This window comes from Coenobita brevimanus, chromosome 79 (genome assembly GCF_032717465.1).
Source record: "Coenobita brevimanus isolate Jiangsu-jjx chromosome 79, ASM3271746v2, whole genome shotgun sequence".
Lineage (NCBI taxonomy): Eukaryota > Metazoa > Arthropoda > Malacostraca > Decapoda > Coenobitidae > Coenobita > Coenobita brevimanus.
In genome coordinates this window covers 11791122-11810980 of record NC_137032.1, presented here as the reverse complement: position 1 = coordinate 11810980, position 19859 = coordinate 11791122, and positions in this window count along the sequence as shown.

The following is a 19859-nucleotide window of genomic DNA, read 5'->3' as shown; positions in this document are numbered from 1 at the left end:
CGCCAAAACATGTCGTTGGACGAGCCAAATTTGAAGACGAAATATTTTGGCAACTCACACACACACACACACACACACACACACACACACACACACACACACACACACACACACACACACACACACACACACAAACTATATCGTCTCGCCTTGGTAGAGGCAGATGATAAATATTTTTCACTACACTAACAAATTCCTTCTAAAGAGAATTACAGTGGGAAAATTTTAGTAAGTTACGGAGGGGTGGTAGTAGTAGTAGTAGTAGCAGTAGTAGTAGTAGTAGTAGTAGTAGTTGTTGTTGTTGTTGTAGAAGTAGTAGTATTTGTCGTCATCGTCGTCGTCGTAGTAGTAGCAATAGTATTAGCAGCAGCAGTAGTGTTGTAAGAGAAGTGTAGTAGAAGTAGTACTAATAGTATCATAGTAGCAGTGGTTTAGTAGTTTAGCAGCAGCAGCAACAGCAGCAGCAGCAGCAGCAGCAGCAGTAGTAGTAGTAGTAGAAGCAGCAATTGTAACATAACAGTATTAGTTTATTAGCAGCTTAGTAATAGTAGTAGTAATAGTAACCTCAGGTTTGTTTGAATGTGAAACCAGTGGACTACCCGAGTTACCCTCCTGTAGCCCATCATTCTCTTTTTGTAGACCAGGAGAGGAATTAAGGGGCGTTAGTTGGACCAGGCAGTTGAGCTACCCGACCATGTCGGTGCCACCGCGTGTAGGCATCCCACTTCAGCATCATACGGAAGGGTTGAGTGCATAGTAGAGAGAGAGAGAGAGAGAGAGAGTTTTGGCAAGGAAACTTTATCGACTCTCGGAGGGGATGGATGAGCTCAGAAGAAAGGAATTGTCCCGTTCAGCGGTATGACCTTTTTTCCTATAATATTTCTACAGCCTCAAAATTATTATATTAAACTGAAGTAAACCATCTCATAGTGGTGGGATGTATAAGTTTTGCTAAAGCTGGATGAACTAAACCCTTCTACACGATTATGACCTTAATTTCCCTTCGAATGAACTGACGATTTTATACAGTCTTTAAGGAAGACTTTTAGGATAGAAGGTTAAAGAAGTTGAACTCTGATCCTTCCCGTGTAAAATATCTTTTGTAACTTGAATAATATCGTCTAGTATCAGCAGGTATATGATAAACACACCATCTCAGTAGTAGTAGTAGTAGTAGTAGCTAGAGGAGGAGGAGAGGAACCCTGGTCTGTCTAGCAGAGCAGACCCATCAACCGCAGGCAAGCAATCGCCTCTACAGGACTGTTCCGTGCTGTGACCCGTTATTCGCTTCGGTGGACAGCGCCTTACCATACTGAAGCGAGGGGAAGGATGTGGAAATTTGGTTTCCAGATGGGCGCCAATTTTGCGTTTCTCCACTAGTTAATAGGGACACCATAGTAAGTTACACATCGTCACGTTGTTTCGTTATAATATCACCACCCAGCTTTGTAGGCAGCAATATATCATCAGTTGATGATCGTTGTCACAACCTACCATTAAGACATCATCGTAATGAAGGGGTTAAAGAAAAGAGGAGGAGGAACACTGATAAGGATAGAAGTATAGGGTATGTGAGGAAAGAAAGACACATGCACGCGTAGCCGTGTGTGTGTGTGGGGGGGGGAGTAATGAATAATAATAAATATTATTATCGGTTTATTTATTCATGACAGTCAGAAACTGAAAATACACAGGTTCTTAATCCAGTATCCTACGAGTAACCTAAAGGAGTCAACAGGCTGACCCCGGCTGCTCCTGAGGAAAGCCGACACACTACCAAGTCTCACCAAGGCTGGAGTGAGACATGGGCACAAGAGGACAGACCACATAAACTGAGTTTCGAACCCTTGAAAGCTAACCTTGACAGGTGAGAGCTCACCACACCCACACTAGCAGCGCTGCCTGAGCTGGGCTCGCCCTCGATCACTAGGATTGGGAATCCACTGCTCTATCAACTGTGCCACCAGCCGTGTGTGTGTGGGCGCGCACATGTGCGTGCGTGTGCAGGTGTGTATGTGTGTGTATTTGTGTATGTGTATGTATTTGTGTGTGTGTGTGTGTGTGTGTGTGTGTGTGTGTGTGTGTGTGTGTGTGTGTGTGTGTGTGTGTGTTTTTAAAGAAAAAAAAAACGCTACAATGACATCTTGATGTTTCAGAAGGGGAAAGTGGGTAACATATTAATAGATATGGGATCATCTCTTCGAGCAGCATTCTCTGTCTCCCACTTACTAAAGAGATTTGGACAGTACGTTGCACAAAAGCCATTTTAGGAACGCCACATCACACCACAGTATCCACACTAACCGACATCACTCCACATTATACCAACCCAATAACCAACATCACACCACAGCATACCACACTAACCGACATCACACCACACCATACTACAATAACCGACACACCACCACACCACGTCACACCAACCGACACAACACCGCATCATAACACCCTCTCTTACCATTCCAGACATAATCACCCTCCCATACCACACCACATAATGGGCATTAACCTAAGGACCCTGAGGAGCCTAAAGTTAGTTTTTTTTTTTTTTTATTAATTGCAAGGTATTGAGAATTTAACTGGTGTTTTGGTAAATATAGGAAAAGTGTTCTAGACAAAGATGAACTAGTTAAATATAGGAATGAAAAGAATTAGCAAGAAAACACCTGCCCCCCCCCCAAAAAAAAAAAGATACATAAAAAAAAGAATTGCTTGAGTAAAAACAAAGTGTTTGACTGCGAATTACCTATTTTCATTTTAGCTCGGCCAACGTTAAACTACTGTATTATCTTCAAGGGAAATTAACTATTTCACAACAACCTGTAGTTTGGTAAAAATGTGCAGCTTTGACCGGAGTAAAGTTTTTTTTTTCAAATAATGACGGGTGACCTATTTCAGCTCTTATCAATGTGGGCAAGCAACAGAGGTAAAAACATTCGAAAAAAAAAGGGGGGGGGGGAATGACGCGGAAACAATATACCAAAGGAAGGAAAGGGAGGGACAAGGAATACAAAGAGAAGCACCAGCAGATTGCCTTGTATGCGCCTTATGATCCGTGCCCATATCGGCGCACACACACACACACACACACACACACACACACACACACACACACACACACACACACACACACACACACACACACCTTCTCCGATTGGTGTTCCAGTATTCTTTCTCGTCCCGATAAATCACCCCATCGTTCATTCAAGCTGAAGGATCAGAATCTCTCCAAATTTTCCTCATGTGTGCGCTTTTCTCCCGTCAAAATGCACAGCAGTTCTTCCTGATGTGGTCTGATTTCCCTTTGCCGCCAGATCCTGTTTTAATGAAGTATCTTTAGCTTAAACCTTTCACTAGGATGCTACATTTCTACATTTTTTCTGGTATCTTCACACGACCATATTATGTTTATGAGAGACTATTTGTAATCGAGAGGTTAGAATTTGGTAGCCCCTTCACCTATGCAATGCTTCCTAAGCAAAATAAAATCGTCTGGAAGGAGGGAGAAAAAAGCCAGTAGTAGACGCCATGGGATTCTAAGGTTAAGATTATTTCTTGGTAAGTAATTCCTAATATTAATTGATAAGCAATTCCTAATATTTCAACAAACAATTCGCAATCATTGTATGTGGGCATTGTTTAAGATAAGGCAAAATAAAATGATCACGATAGTACGTAATTGCTATGGATAACTGTTTATGGAAAGCGTTGGTTAAGATCTTTTATGAATACCACTCAAGGTTTCAATTCCCAAGAGACGAATGTAAGGTTTTCAGACATTTTTTGTCACCACCAACCTTCTCCAGTCGCTTGTCCTTGTCACCCTCAATCCAATGATGCTCTCCACACCCGCACACGCGAAGCAGGAGCGAATGTTTCTTCTTGTGTGTGTGTGTGTGTGTGTGTGTGTGTGTGTGTGTGTGTGTGTGTGTGTGTGTGTGTGAACAAAATCATTTACCTTCGCTCTCAGAGTGACAGCTGGTGATTGGAGAGGCATTGTGCCAGTTTGTCTGTCTCCCCGTTACCAAAATACTCTGATAGCCTTTATGTGATTTTAAGTAAGCTTCATGAAAGGCTTCAGGGTCAGCCAGTGAGGAAAACTATTTTTTTCTCGTAATAGGTCGTAGGTCAAAGTCACAGCCCTGGGTCAAACTTTGACCTAGCAATATCCTTAAATCTTTTTATGCAATTTAGGATAGACTCATGGAAACAGCTGAAGATAAAGAAAGTAAGAAATAATTAAATTCTTAGTACAATCGGTCAAAAGTCATTGCCACAGGACTGTCAGTTTTTGACCTGTGTGTGTGTGACTTTTTATATAATTCAAAATTATAAGCCGTTTTCAAGCAAAAGATGGAAGGATTGAAAGTCAGCCAACGACTAAGGCTGTTGTTTTCAAGAGCAATGGGTCAAAGGTCAAGACCACATGGTAACGACAAGCTGAATAGTTTTTGTCCGTTATATACTAAACTCCGAAGAAGTGTTACATAACAGGAGGGAATGAAAGGGTTCATCTGTGAGTCAAGGTCACAGGGAAAGGTCAAATGCCAAAGGACACAGGGCAAAATCACATCAAACATTGCTGATCTAATCTGAGCGTAACTGGATGGAAGGGTTAACGTTCAGGCAAGAATGAAAACATTCAGTTTTGAGAACAGTCAGTTTTGGCATCACGGGACCAGCAGAAGCATTAGTGAATAATATGAGATAGACGTGCTAGATGAAGGACAGCTGTTTGGTGCGTCTGAGCGGTGTGTTCAACCGACGCTGGTGGTGAGTCTCTCAATTTCTCCTGCATTGCTTCCTGGGCACTTTTCTTTATATATATTGCTACATCTGCTTTCGTAGCATGCTCTGAATGCCTCAATTGCTGTATGGACTTGGCATTTTGGAAAAACAAATAGTATAATAGTGTTTGGAGTGGTCACACATTACATACACGTGCAAGATTGATTCTTAGCTCAGACCGTGGGGCCTAGGTGTTATGGTGTAGGAGCGGCCATTTGTGCTGGCTGGGAGATTTGTCAAATAACAAATTTATGCAGTCAGCTGGGACGATTTCTGGTGTTGTAAGGGCTGTATCTGTATAGAGAATATAATATTGCTCTTTTTATACGAAGAAACCATACCAGTGTGCTTTTGGCTATATCCCTCCGTATTCACTCCTTACAAGTTTTTGCTAGGATAAATATTTTTAACTGGCAGCTTGTCAGACTGAGCAAGGAAAAAGGAACAGAACATGCCAGCAAACGCTGCAGCTAAGATTTATCACCAGCTAGTAGTGGTACCAGGCGTTGCCCAGGTAGAAACCTATGACAGTGCTCACTAGTAGTGCCTGGGACCCAAGATGGACACATCCCTTTGGGAGAAGACCCCAAGGATCCTGTTTAGCCCCTGAACTTAAGTTACTCTTGGGTCCATTCCCTCAGAGGTTAATTTTCCATGGACCTATTCCTACAATGGACTTATTTTCCCATTACCAACCCACCCACCAAGCAACCAACCCTATCCACCTACCCTACACATCCACCCACTTACCTCGCCACCCACCCTGCCCACCAACTCACCCATTCACCCACCCACACTACTCCACAACACCTAACTCCCACCCATTCCACCCACCCTGCCTCTCCACACCCACCCATCCACTCAACCCTGCCAACTGCCTAACAAGTACGTCCACCCATCCGACCCGAATAGCTAATAAAGATGTGGTTGTTTCCACCATGTTTCCACCTTGTTAAGTGGGTAATTTCTAATCATTACTAATCCTGGCCATCAGGGGCGCCACTGTAGCAACTGTAATACACATATGAATTCCCAAATTCATTAGATGCGTTAGGGTTGGGCAATGTAAATCAATCTTTTTTTACCAGTAATCGCCCGGAGATCACGGTAAAAAAACAGTCAGTAATCGTCTCTTTGTTCAGTTGGTTGTCAGGGGTGTTGCACTCACTGAGTGCTACTTAATTCTTATTTTATTGTTGCTGTCCCCAGGCGATTTAATCTGCTTTGAGGGGACTTCGTCTACGTATTTGTATGTTCATTTGTCTCTCCTATCTATATATCTGTCTGTCTGTTTGTCAGTCTCGCTATGTCCTAACCCTCTACTTATTAGTACTCTGGATGGGAATGTCAAAGAAACGGGAAGAAGAAAGCACGAAAGGTGAAACTGTGAAAACAGAGGACGCTGCATATTGGAGCACGCATCATGTAAATCACCATTCAACCTTAAATATTTTGGTCTCCTCCTCGTAGAAAGGACATTCCACAGAGTTCCTACGCTTCAGTATATATATATATATATATATATATATATATATATATATATATATATATATATACGGAATAGGGCCGTTCTTTTTACTTCCATGTTAGAAATGGGGTGCAACAATTCACATGTGCAGAACGTTTCTATCAATACTAAATTCTTTGTTTCCTCAAATTTCATGGGTAGCTTTCTCGCATACATGTACACCCATGCCTTAATATAAGAAATAGCAGTTTTTAAAAACTGTCTAAATGTGCATGTAAACATTCATTTACAACGTAATTTTTCCAAAAAAGAATCGCAGCAGAAAAAAACACCGTAATTTTTGTCTAAAATGTTATTTTTCAAAAAAGAATCACTGAAGAAAAAATACAGAATAAAACCCCCTATCCGTTTCTTGCTCACTGTTCGTTTATTAGCTTAAGAATCTATCTCGGTTGTACGTTCATCAGTATTTGTTTCACGCTCCGTATATTTGAAAAGTAATTACAACATTATAACTACTGCGTAGACTGATAAAAGAGCGTTTGTGTGTGTGTGTGTGTGTGTGTGTGTGTGTGTGTGTGTGTGTGTGTGTGTGTGTGTGTGTGTGTGTGTGTGTGTGTGTGTGTGTGTGTGTGTGTGTGTGTGTGTGTGTGTGTGTGTGTGTTCACACATGCGTGCTTACGTCCGCGTGCAAGTTCCACAGGCTCCTCAGGGTCTTTAGATTAACGCCCATTATGTGATATGGTATGGGAGGGCAACTATGTCTTGAACGGTAAGAGAGTGTGTTGATGTGTGTAGCTTCGTATGCTTGTGTGCGTGCCGCCAGGGCATTTGCTTTTTATTTAGCGCCATCTTTTTTTTGGCCAGTTTGATTTACACTCCCTTTTTTTTCACATGCATAGTTATAAATTATGTGTACAGTTTCTAACCCATTCATTCTGAGGACGTACTTTAGATTTTAATGTGACTAACACCAAAAGATTCTGTTGGGCTTATGATTGATCCTCAGGGTGGATATAATAATATTCATATGTTCGGTCAAAAATGTATGTCAGAGTAGACCTGCTGTGTAACATTAATGTATGGTATATATTTACAGTGGCCCTGAAGCGCGCGTCTGCTGATGCATGTAAACTGATCTTCGTGTGTGTGTGTGTGTGTGTGTGTGTGTGTGTGTGTGTGTGTGTGTGTGTGTGTGTGTGTGTGTGTGTGTGTGTGTGCGTGCGTGCGTGTAGACATCCTATTGGTGCCACCTGCTGTATATACATTGACTTCCTGGTGGTCTGTGTATCCATACCTCATGTGGCAGCACGTGTGTGTGTGTGTGTGTGTGTGTGTGTGTGTGTGTGTGTGTGTGTGTGTGTGTGTGTGTGTGTGTGTGTGTGTGTGTGTGTGTGTGTGTGTGTGTGTGTGTGTGTGTGTGTGTGTGTGTGTGTGTGTGTGTGTGAGAGAGAAAGAGAGAGAGAGAGCGCACACACACTCGCGGATCAGATGATGCGTGCAATGTAATCTTCTGGTGCTTCTCTTTTTATTCCTTGTGCCTCCCTTCCCTTCCATTGTCAGATTGTTCCCTCGTCATTCCCCTCCCCACCGTCCATTATTTTTATTTTCGAATATTTATACTTCTGTTGTTTGCCCGCGTTGTAGATGGTTTTTATATGAACTGAAGAAATAATTTATCAGACAAAAAGTTACGAAATACTTTATTCCGATCATAGCTGTAGATTACACCAAAAGTATAGGTTACTTTAAAAACTGATAATTTCACCAGGGAAAACCAAGGTAGTTTAAAGGTATCCAATCTAAAATGGAACTAGGTAATTCACAATCAAACAGTTTCCTTTTACCCAGCAACTAAATATATCTATGCTGTTTACTTATCCCCTAATTCTACTGACTATCAAAAATTCTTCGACTATCTTACTTCTGCGATGGAACACATTCTATCCATTTCTCCTTTCTCAGAAATCTCCATTCTAGGAGATTTCAATGTTCACCACCACCTTTGGCTCTCCTCTCCTTTCACTGATCCACCTGGTGAACAAGCCTACATCTTTTCTATCCTTAATGACCTAGAGCAGCTTGTACAGCACCCTATCCGTATCCCTGACCGCCTTGGAGAGAGCTCCAACATACTTGACCTCTTCCTCACAACTAATCCTTCTGCTTACTCTGTTAATCTTTTCTCTCCGTTGGGCTCCTCCGATCACAACCTTATCACCTTAACCTGTCCTATCACTCCGGTACGGCCTGTGGACCCTCCGGGGAAACGTCGTCTGTGGCATTTTGGAGCTGCAGACTGGGAGGCCCTCAGGCAGTACTTCTTTGATTTTCTCTGGAATGATTATTGCTTCCATGGCCGTGAGCCATCTGAGTGTGCCTTGCGCATTACGGAGGTTATTCTCTCAGGCATGGAAGCATACATTCCTTTCTCATATCCTTTGACTAACGCAAGAAAGCCTTGGTTTAATCACGCTTGTTCTAATGCTGTCCGCACCAAGGAGAGGGCCTACAAAAGTTACCGGAGCCAACCCACCCCTGAATCACATCATCTTTACGTTTCTGCCCGGAATTGTGCTAAGTCTGTTCTTCGCTCTACTAAAAATAATTTCATCCGTACTAAATGCTCTCAACTCTCCAACTCGAATTCTTCCCGCTCCTTCTGGCACCTTGCCAAAAACCTTTCTAACAACTTTACCTCATCATCCTTCCCTCCTCTTTTCTACTCTGATGGTTCTGTAGCTATTTCTTCAACTGATAAAGCAGATCTCTTTGCACAGACTTTCTCCTCCAATTCCACCTTAGACGATTCCGGTGCTGTTCCTCCATCACTTCCTGCCTCTGACTTCCTCATGGCTGACATTAAAATTTCTTCAGCTGATGTATTTTCTGCCATCACTGGCCTCAGTACTAACAAGGCATATGGGCCTGATGGGGTCCCTCCTGTTGTTCTCAAGAACTGTGCTTCTGTGCTTACACCCTGCCTAGGTAAACTCTTTCGCCTTTGTCTGTCAACTTGTACCTTTCCTTCTTGCTGGAAGTTTGCTCTCATTCAGCCAGTCCCAAAGAAGGGTAACCACACCCAACTCTCCAACTATCGTCCAATTGCTTTACCGTCCTGTATTTCAAAAGTTTGCAAGTCAATTCTCAATAGAAAAATTTTAAGGCATCTTTCCTATCACAACCTTCTTTCTGATCGTCAGTACGGGTTCCGTCAGGGAGGCGCCACTGGCGATCTTCTCACCTACCTTTCAGACACCTGGTCATCCTCCTTTCGGGACTTTAGCGAAAGCTTTGCCATTGCACTTGACATCTCAAAGGCTTTCGATCGAGTCTGGCATAAATCTTTAATTTCCAAACTGCCCTCCTACGGTTTCTATCCTTCTATCTGTGCCTTCATCGCTAGCTTCCTTTCTGGTCGTTCTATAGCCACTGTTGTAGACGGCCATCGTTCTTCTCCTAGATCTATCAACAGTGATGGTCCTCAGGGCTCTGTCCTATCACCAACTCTCTTCCTTTTATTCATCAATGATCTAAGCTGTACATCTAACCCTATCCACTCATACGCTGATGACTCCACCCTTCACCTTTCCATTCGGTTCCCACAACGTCCATCTCAACAGTTACTTCAACAAACAAGGGATGAGGCTATGGCACACCTAATGTCTGACTTGGCTCGTATCTCTGACTGGGGTCAAAATAATATGGTTGTTTTTAATGCATCTAAGACTCAGTTCTTACACCTATCAACCCAACAAAATCTTCCATAGGTATACCCACTAATGTTTAATAATATTCAGCTTAATCCTGCATCATCCTTGAACATGCTTGGGGTTTCATTTACTCGGGACTTATCTTGGAAAGATCATATTACATCTCTTGTAAAATCTGCTTCCAAGAGATTGGGTATGCTTAGCTGACTCCGCTCTTTCTTTACCCCTGCACAATTGTTGACTCTATACAGGGGTTTTATCTGCCCCTGTGTGGAGTACAACTCTCATGTGTGGGAGGCTCCCCACATACAGCTCTTCTCAATAGGGTGGAGTCAAAGGCTTTTCGTCTCATTAACTCTCCTCCTGTTACTGACTCCCTTCAACCTCTGTCCCTTCGCCGCACTGTTGCATCTTTATGTCTTTTCTATCGCTACTTTAATGGTCACTGCTCCTCTGAACTGTCTGCTTGCATTCCTCCACCTCTACGACGGGCGCGTAGCACCCGTCTGGCAGCAAACTCTCATCCCTTGTCTGTCCAACTCTCTAATGCAAGAGTTAACCGTTACTCCCAGTCTTTCATTTATGCAACAGGTCAACTCTGGAACTGTTTCCCTCTGTCTGTATTTCCTGCTGCCTATGATCTCCAGTCTTTCAAACGCAGTGTGTCCAGGCATCTCAAAATGATCGGATCTTGAATTTGGCTCTCTATTGTATTTTGTTTTTCTCTTGGAGGGAACTGTTACTGCTGGCTCATGGCCTTTGGTTCCTTCTTCCTCGCATTAAAAAAAAAAATCCCTTTCGTTTACCTATATCCATTATATTTTCACGTACTGTCTTGCCTGTTCTTTCCATTCCCATGTTCAACTTGCTCATATTTGTCCAGAACACTTTTTTCTTACCATTACCAAAGCACCAATTGAGTTCTCTTTACCTTGCAATAAATTAAAAAATACTAACTTTTGGCTCCTCAGGGTCCTTAAGCTAATGCCCATTGTGTGGTATGGGAGGGTGATCATGTCAGGAAAGGTAGGAGAGGGTGTTATGACGTGGTGTTGCGTTGATTGGTGTGATATGGCGTGGAGTGCTGTTGGCTGGTTTGGCATGGTGTGGTTTGATGTCGGATGGTGTAGCTTAGTGTGGCTGGATATTGGTTCGTTGGGTACGGTGTGGTGTGGTGTCGGTTGGTGTGGTATGGTGTGATATGATGTCGTTGGTGTGGTATATTGTGGTGTGATGTTGGTTGGTGTGGTATCGTGTGGTGTGGTGTCGGTTGGTGTGGTATGGTGTGGTGTGGTGTCGGTTGGTGTGGTATGGTGTAGTATGGTGTGGTGTGATGTTGGTTGGTGTCGTACGGTGTGGCGTGGTGTCATTTGGTGTGGTATGGTGTGGTGTGATATCGATTGATATAGTATGGTGTGGTGTGGTGGTTTAAGTGGTATGGTGAGGTGTGGTGTCGATTGGTGTGGTATCGTGTTGTGTGGTGTCGGTTAATGTGGAATAATGTGGCGTCATGTGGCTTCACTAAAATCCCTCGTGTGCAACACCTACCATCCAAAACACGTTAGTGAGATTGAGACCGGAACGTCGCCTAAAGAGATGCTCCAATTGTAATAATTTGTGATTACTTTCCCCTGCTGAAATGTCAAATTCTCATTGTAACTTTACTTAGTCACTCACTCACTCACACACACACACACACACACACACACACACACACACACACACACACACACACACGCAGTCAATCAATCAAACACACGCCTACACACGGCTACTCGTGCATGTGTTTTCTTTCCTCCTATGCCCCATACTTCTGTTCTTATCAGTGTTTTGTCCTCCCATTTTTATTTAACCCCTTCATTAAGATGAAGTCTTGAAATGGCGGCCATCATCCACTCCTTTAATTTAATACTGCCTTCAACATTGGGTGTTGACCATTCAATCAAATAACTGAATGATGTGAAACCTACAGTAGTGTCCCTATTAACTGCGTGGAGAAAGGCAAAAGCGACGTCCACCCAGGAACCAAACTTCCGCTCCCTTTTCCTCTCCTTGGCGTAGTGAGGCAGGCAATGTCCACCGCATGGGATGAGTGGTTCACTGAACGGGAAAGGCCTGCAGAGACAATGGCTTGTCTGTGGTAGTAGCAGTAGTAGTTGTTCTCTAGGTAGTGTGGCCGAACACCCCCGAGTCCCTAAGGAAGGCCACGGTCGAGACCGGGCTTTCCCACAGAGCTCTCAAGGTGTGTATGTTGTGTTGGAGCAGGCGATTGTGTGCAATGCAGTCTTTCATAATGTGCTTAACAGTATGGGGTGCTGTGTTGCATCCTGGACAGGTATTACGGACGAATCATTCTCTTTGATTTTCTTCCAGCCTTTCGTTTTCTTTCCCCGTAGGAACCTCAGATCTTTTCAGTTTGTTTTCTGAACTCTGAAAATTCTCAGTATCGATGAGCTGCTTCAAGATGAGACTGAATGCACTCTCCTCTTTAATCGCTCACCAGTCCAGTCCGCGAAGTCGTAACTCTTTTCTTCCTGTCATTTCAGCCTCCTCAAATTGGTCAATTTGTCTTTCTAAAGATGAAGACCCTCAACATCTACGGGGTGCCTCACAACGAGATTGAACGCACCCTACTCATGCCCCGGACCTCTCGCACCCATGCCATGCTCCTCACATCCCTACAGTCATCACCGCAGCAAAGATTGAAACTGAGCGAGAAGTCTTATATGCCTATAAGGTGTGGGCACAAAAGTTAGCACACAAGAGGCTTTTCTATTGTTGATGGGTCTGCACAACAAGCCAGACCGCAGTAGCTGCTTCTACTCCTCGAACTACAAATGCAATGGCATATTTATCATATACGGCACCTGTTACTACTAGGCGATTCTACTCAGCTTACAGAAATATTTTACACGGAAAGGATCACAATTTAACTTCCTTAACCTTCACTACGAAAAATATTCCTTAAACGGCGAATATAGTAAAATTATCAGTCCACAAAAAGAAAAACTAGGCAGATCTTCACATAGAAGGGTTTATTACATCTAGTTTTAGCAAAAATTATACACCTAATCACTATGAGATATTTCATCTCACTTAACCCTAAATAGGTGAAGTGGGGTATCAGAAACCCCAGTCCCCGAAATTTGATTTTTAAAAATATGAGCATAAGGTCTACAGATCTGTCCGTCTCATTACCTTCCTGCCTAGTGATGCTCTTCATGGGGATGATGGGGTCATAGCTGTACCTGGCTCTGATTTTGCTCTATAGAGCCATTGGGGTATGTTAGACCCCAGATTACCTATAATGTAACCTAGTTGAGCCCTCTTATGATTTTTTTTATTTCAATTTGCTGTCTTTCTCCTTTTGTATACAGAAGGTCCCAACATCGGTCTACTGCAGACCACCAAAGGAATCATGATATTACTTCTCAATTGTGCAAGATTTAATTTTACAATTTGCATTCCTAAAATTTAATCATTTTCGTATAAACTTTAAAAAAATATATTTTTTCCATTAAACTTTATTTTTTCTGGCCTTATTTAAAGATAAGGGGTTGAATTATTTGTGTATTTCGGCATTTTGAAATATCTCAAACGGAAGTTTTTTTTGTTTTTTTTTCAGACCCCAAGTTACCTAATATGTAACATTTTGAAGATTTCCTATCTAGGGTTATAATAATTTTGAGGTTGTGAGAATATTATAGGAAAAGACGCCATCCTGCTGAACGGGACAATTCCACTTCCTCCTGAGCTCTTCTCTCTCCGACAATCGAACAATGGTCATTGTCAAAACGTTCTCTCTCTCTCTCTCTCTCTCTCTCTCTCTCTCTCTCTCTACCTACCTACCTACCTGCCCACCTAACTAATCCCGCTGCTTCCGTCCTCCTTCCCGTCTTTCCTCTCCTCTATATTTAACACCCGTTCTCTGATGGCATCGCCTTCCGACACAGGAACATGTGCTTTCATTTACTAAAGTCAGAAATTAAAAAAGGGTAAAGGATGGGAAACCTACGGTAATACATTGCAAGTATTAACTTACCCTCCTGTAAACAAAGTGTATAAATTTGTCATACAAAGCCAAGTAAGACAGGCGAGACAAAATTGCATACAAAACACATTGTCCTCTTAGGCTACATACCATCACCTGCTGTAGATTCCTGCCAGATAATTTGTAATACAGTAAGGATATATAGTATTATTCATGGCTGGGGCGATGGCACCGTATGAAAAACGTGTCTGATGATATTTGTTGAAAATCACATAACGCCATCTTAGCTGTACGAAATAATCAGTCAGTGTATTCGAGGGTCCTAGACTGAAATGAACATTTTAACTAAGGTTCATCTGTGTGTGTGTGTGTGTGTGTGTGTGTGTGTGTGTGTGTGTGTGTGTATGTGTGTCTACATAGCGTGCGTGTGAGGCCAGTTGTTGGTGTGAGAACGGATTATTGACCTAAAAAACGTCCGACATTGGATGATTTAATATTTTCACCCCAACAGGTAAAAGAAAAAAAAAAACTTTCGATAAATCCTTTGAATACTGGTACATTTGCTTTCTTTTTTTCTAGCAAATTTCAAAAGGACTTTTTCCTTTGGCTGACAGACACCAAACATATATTTCCCATTTGAAGGGGATCGCTAGTACAAAAATAGTTGGCAGTGTTACTCTGCTGGAAGCACTGTATCAGTTTTACACTTCCGTAGCAATAATTATCTCTGAATATATGCAAAAAACAAAGATCGAAACGTCGGGTGACTGCAAGAGTGACTTTTCCAAAGCCGGTTAAAAAGAATAAAGTTACCAAAATCCATAATGTAAATTCTTATTCGTTCATTTCGAATGGCTGGGGTATAAATAAGCAAACTATTTCCTTACGATGACGCCTTCTATACATTTTTTTCCAGGTGTTTGCAAATCGTCCTCACTGGGATACTCTGAAAATCGTAAATTAAAAGAGACTACTGAGTACCAGATAGTCAGAGGCTTGAAACGGCCAGCCACTTTTTTTTTTTTTAATGAGATAAATGGGATTTAAAACTCGGCAAGAAAGAAAGATATAAGATGAAGTCAGAAGAGTTTGTGTAGTATGAGTGTCAGAACACAATCATAATTCTCGATACTGTAATATATTACGGGAGAAAAGGGATCTCGTGTTTTGCCTAAAAAGGGAAACTATACCAGAAATAAACTTTGGAAAATGCAATGCATTTGACTGTGAATGTTTCTGCTCTAACTTACATTTCTTGTCCCTAAATATTATTCGCCTGAAGAGAGAATTACGAAAACTGGAGAGATATATAAAGCCTACGTTATTCTTCTCTGGTTCCAGCAGGAGTACACAAAAATAACGTCATCTTTGTGAAATGGCCAGTTACTGCATTAAAGCGTTTTTTTGTTGTTTTCTTTTTTTGTCATTTATTTTCCGCACTGGGGAGACCTACCAGGCTGGAGGAGTTAGATGCAGTCGTGATTTACCCCTTCAGCACGACCTTTTTTTTTTGTTTGTTTTAAGATTAATCTAAATTGTACATTTAGTAACAATATGGTATAAATAAACTCCTTAGGCTGATAGGTTTAATTAAAGGGATATCACGCTTTATCCTGAATTTCAAGATATAATTTGTAACATCACCAGTTTCCTTTTTCTCTCTTTATTGCTTAGCCTAAAATGCATAGTCTCGCCTTCTGCATTTTACTGCAACAAGCATCTGATGTTGTATAGCTGCGAGTGAGTGCAAAGGCCTTATAATGCTACTAATGGCAACATTAAACCGTCTCATGTTCGAGACAACTCAGCCATTTTCCACCTTACTATAAATGAAATAATTCAATTGTATGTGATTCATAACAACCTGCGAGTGCAAATAATTTACAAATTACGCTAGCAAGGTTTTATGTACTCGTAAGTCTATCTATCTATCTATCTATAGCCCGACGCCCTAATCCCGCAAAGGGTGGCCGCCGACAAAACGCCTCCAAGTCACTCTGTCACCCACCATTTGACTCCCCTCCCCCCAACTCACCCCCCCCTCCCTCATATACCTCTCAACTCCATCCCTCCACCTCATCCTCGGTCTACCCCTCCCTCTCCCTCCCTCCACCTCACCCACATACACCCTCTTAGTCAGTCTTTCACTCTCCATCCTCTCCACATGTCCAAACCACCTCAGTGTATTTCTCCTAATCTTTTCAACCACATCCACATCTACCCCACAACGTTCCTTCACTTCTTCATTCGTCAACCTGTCCCTCCATGTCACTCCACATGCTCCTCTCAAGTAACTCATTTCCACTGCTCTCACTCTTGACTTGTTCCCCTCTTGCAAGGTCCACGCCTCGCTTCCATACGTCAGGGTAGGGATCACAATACCATCATGCAGAGACTTCTTAACTTCCATACTCACTTCCCTATTTCTCATCACTGCTTTCAGCATGCCTACAACCTTCCTTCCCTGCTGTACCCTTTCACGCACTTCATCCCCCAAAGTTCCATCCTTACTCATCACACTACCCAAGTACTTGAATGCACTCACATTCTCCATATCCTCACCATCCAACCTCACTGCACACTCTGTGACTTCATTCCTCTCAAACACCATAACTTTACTTTTGTTTACATTAACTTTCAGCTTCCTCCTCCTACACACTGTCCCAAATTCATTCACCAAACCTTGCAACTCCCATTCATCTTCACTCAACAATACTGTATCATCGGCAAACAGCAACACCGGAAGCTTCCAAATCTCACCCTCATTCATTAGGGCCACCCCCACATCCACTGCCCTACCTTGTACCTCCTTTACGACCCCATCCATATATATATTAAACAGCCATGGAGACATTACACACCCCTGTTTCAGTCCCACATTGAGATCAAAGAACTCACTCAGCTCACCATCCACTCGCACCGTAGCCCTAGCTCCCTCGTACATACTCTTCACAGCACTCAACAATTTCCCCTCCACTCCATATATTCTTAATACCTTCCACATACCTTTCCTATCTATTCTGTCATAAGCTTTCTCCAAGTCCATGAAGGCAGCGTACACTTTCCTTCCCTTCTCTAGATACTTCTCCACTAAACATCTTAGAACAAATATCTGATCTACACACCCTTTTCCCTTCCTAAATCCCCCTTGTTCTTCTCCAACTAGCTCCTCTGTCATATGCCTAACCCTATCAATGAGTATTCTACCATATATTTTACCAGTCACACTAAGAAGGCAAATACCCCTATGGTTACCACATACTTCTCTCTCCTTTTCCTTTGTACAGAGGAACAATTATACCTGATTTCCAGTCCTCTGGAACCCTTCCTCTTCCCAAGCCAATCTACACAACTTCCATATCCACTCCACAACAATCTCACCCCCATACCTAAGCATTTCACCACATACTCCATCAATTCCTGGGGCCTTTCCCAGCTTAATCTTCTTCATCGCTTCCACTACTTCCGACCTACTGATCTCTTCCTCCCTCCTCTCATCTCTTCTTCTCCCAGCCATTCCCCAACCACTTATACTCACACTGCTCTCACTCTCTACATTCAACAAATCCTCAAAGTGCTCCTTCCATCTCCTCAATTTCTCTCTCTTCTCTACCAACAATCTATTATTCCTATCTTTCACTCCCCTACTATTTCCCCTTTCACACATCCTTACTTTCTTTACCTCCTTCCAAAACAATTTCTTACTCTCCCTCCATTTCACACTCAGATTCCTCCCAAACTCTTCATCCACTTTCTTCTTACTCTCCTTCACCAGTCTCTTAACCTCCCTTCTCCTGCTCACATATACCTCTCTCTTCTCTCTCTCATCTTCTCCCCTACCTCTACTCGCCAACCATTCACCATATGCCTTATTCTTTTGTTCCACAGCTCGTTTCACCTCATCATTCCACCATGCTGTCCCTTGCACACCCTTGCATCTCCTCCTCACTCCACAAACCACCTCACACGCTGCGCTTATCTCTTCCGTGAATATCTTACATACGTCTTCCACCCCTTCCATCTGCTCTAGCTCATACCTTCCCAATCTTTCTTCCACTATGCTCTTATACTCTGTCCTCTTCTCACTATCTTGCAATTTCTCCACTCTTCTCACAGGAGCTGTTTCCTCCTGTCTTCCCCTTCGCCTCCTCAACCACTTTCTTTGCAGCTCTACCTTGGCCATCACTAAGTGATGGTCCGAGACTCCATTCCCCCACCCTCTCCACACCCTTGCATCCAACACTTGTCTTCTCATTCGCTCATCCACACACACGTAGTCTATCATTGCCTTTCGTTCAACAAGTTCACCATCCATCCTCCTCATTACTCTCCATGTATACCGGTGGATCATCTTATGACGAAAGTAGGTGTTGGCTATTGCCAACCCCTTACCAGCACAGATGTCCACCAAAGCACTACCATTCCCATCTACTTCTGCTGGCACACCCCACTGACCAACCACTCCATCCACTCGTACATTCCCGACTTTGCCATTCATGTCTCCAATCAACAGCACTCTCTCGCTCCTCTCAAACTTGTCCATACATGCTTCTACTCTCGCCCAAAACTCATCTTTCACTCTTGCCACTCGATCCTCTGTTGGAGCATACACACATACAATCGCCCATGCTTGTATACCTACTTTCATCCTCACCCATACAATCCTTGCACCCACTGTTCCATACTCTCTTATATTCTCCTTCCACTTCTTGCTTATCATCAGACATACTCCCTCTCTTGCCCTCTCATTCTCACTGACTCCCGCACATATACCTACACCGTATTCCCATTCTCTCATCCTTTCACCTTTCCATTTAGTTTCAGTCAATCCACATATATCCACTTTTGCATCCTCAAGCACCTGGACAATCTCTCTCTCTTTCACTTCATCATTCACTCCTCTCACATTCCACGTTCCTACTCTCAGAATGTCCTTTGTCCGTTCCTTAGTCGTCAACGTATGGTCCGTCCGGGTCCGAGGCGCTTTATTTGCTTTTTTAGTTAGTTCTTTTTACGGGGTGGGGCACTAACCCACCACCAACCCTTTTAGTCGCCTCGTACGACAAGCAGGGATACTGGGGGAGTATTCTTGAAACCCCCCTACCCCCAGGGGTGTAAGTGCCACTAATAAATATGTTGATATCAGTTCACTTGTCCAAGTGGAATTTTAATTGACAAACAGTGCTTACCCTGCCAGTACGATTTAGCATCTATATGTGTATCTCTTTATAATGTATCCATCTGACTTATCTACCTACCCGCCTACATACTTCATTATACAACTGTCTGTCAACTGATCTATCTATATGATTATCTGTTCTGTCTATCTCCCTCCTTCTGCATATACAGTATAATTATGTCTACTGGGCTGTACATCTGAATGCAAACCTATATACCTCAATCTATTTGTTTATCTGTCTCCATGAAACAACACACACACACACACACACACACACACACACACACACACATATATATATATATATATATATATATATATATATATATATATATATATATACATGGGCCTCCGCGTCCAAAGGGGGTCATGCATCAAAAATAAAATTTTACAGGAGAGGCTTGTAAAGGTCAACAAAGTGTTTGCAACTGTAATTTCGTTAGTTATTGACGTCCAGTGCTCATTTTGGTATCAAATTACAGCTTAACACCTGAGGTGTATGAATCTGATAGAAGATAATGACTTTTTTAAAAATAATGAATCTATTGCTTGTTACAGTTGCATAATGTTGCACCCATAATGAACTTTACAAGCATCTCCTGTTGCAAATTATTACAATAATATCAATATTAATATTGTTAACAATAGACGATAGTATGGGCAGCATAAAAGCATCATAACAATTCCGGACAAAAATGATACTATTACTACTACTAC